Below are 1412 nucleotides of genomic sequence, written 5' to 3'. Positions count from 1 at the left end.
CCTCAGTTGAAGCTATAATAACAATAATAATAATACAGATTTGGCCTGGAGAGTTTCTGAAGAGTCAAAAGTGTCTCTTTACAACGTCTTTTTGCAGCGGTGAGCAATGTAGCCAATCAAACATATCTGTTGATTTCTTGAACGCAATGGCCAATCAGAAGCGTTTATGTTAGAATTCACTCAACGCTCGCAAAGCTGGAGTTTTGTCCACTGCTGAATTCTGCACACTCGCGAATCCCCTCATTATTTCAAAGTGTAGATGCAATGTAAAAAGAGAGATTCATTGACAGAACTTTCTGAGATCGTGATGAAGTAAGATGAGTGAGTGATTATTAAAGGGGCGCTCTTTGCTCGATAGCAATGACTGGCACAAAATATATGTGAAAATACAAAAACAACTAGAGAGATTTGTGTGTTTGTGTGTGTGTGTGAGACGGTGTATCCGCACGATATGGGGTCGCCAATAGCCACTGAGCAATAATAATATACATAGATCTATCGTATGTGATGTGGTTGTAATATGGAAGAGCCTATACACTGGTCAAAATCGGGCTGACTTTAATTTTTTAAGCATGTTTAAAATTCATTGGGAGCTCAGGAGGTGCTCGGCTCGGCTCTGCTCGGCTAATAAATTCCTCTCACAAGATGCGAGGCACGACCATACGAGCATCAACGACTTCCACGCGATTTTTTCCATCTGGACAAATATGAGCCCGTACGATAGCAAAAATCACACCGTCACACCCATTTCAGGAATTGGAGTCATGGAAAACATACAGTGTTGGGGGAGCTGCAGGAATGTGGTTGGGAACCCCTGTTCTAGCTGGTTGGTTGCTAAAATGGTCCTGAACATGTTGATACAACGTGTCTAGTGTGTTTTCTGGTTGCTAGAGTGTTACTAGGTGGCTGCAAAGGTGTTTTGATTGGTTTTAGCACGTTGCTAGGTGGTTCCTAAGATATTCTGAGTAATGTTGTGTGTGTTGCTACAATTCTGCTAGTGTTCTGAGTGGTTGCTAAAGTGTTGCGTGTAGTTTTAATTGTATTGCTATATGGTTGCTAAGGTGTTCTGATTGGGTGGTTGCCAGGGCAATGCTCTACAATTGTTAAGGTGTTCTGAGTGTTGCAGAACACCTTAACAACTTGATCTAGTGGGTTGCTAAAATGGAGCTGAGCATGTTGCTACATAGTTGCTAGTTTGTTATTAATGGTTGCTAGAGTGTTACTAGGTGGCTGAAAAGGAGTTTTGAGTGGTTTTAGCACATTGTTATGCGGTTTTTCTAGGGTGTGCTAGGTGATTGCTACGATATGCTGAGTGATGTTGTGCATGTTGCTACAAGGTTGCTATTGTTCTAGATGGTTGTTACCACTTTGTTTGAAGATTGCTTTTGTGTGGTTTTTAGTGTGTTGCTATA

At 41.4% G+C, this 1412-nt stretch overlaps 1 protein-coding gene across 1 annotated transcript in view; it reads right to left on the bottom strand.

The window, feature by feature from the left end:
* The window catches only part of LOC107577396 (ankyrin-3-like), a gene marked incomplete at its 3' end in the record, with an annotated part of 3857 nt that overhangs the window by 898 nt on the left and 1547 nt on the right, over positions 1-1412 (bottom strand). The window lies entirely within an intron of this gene.

This window comes from Sinocyclocheilus grahami, unplaced genomic scaffold (assembly GCF_001515645.1).
Source record: "Sinocyclocheilus grahami isolate Dianchi unplaced genomic scaffold, SAMN03320097.WGS_v1.1 scaffold5922.1, whole genome shotgun sequence".
Lineage (NCBI taxonomy): Eukaryota > Metazoa > Chordata > Actinopteri > Cypriniformes > Cyprinidae > Sinocyclocheilus > Sinocyclocheilus grahami.
Note: the sequence above shows the minus strand (reverse complement) of the source record. Positions and strands in the feature narration are given on the sequence as shown.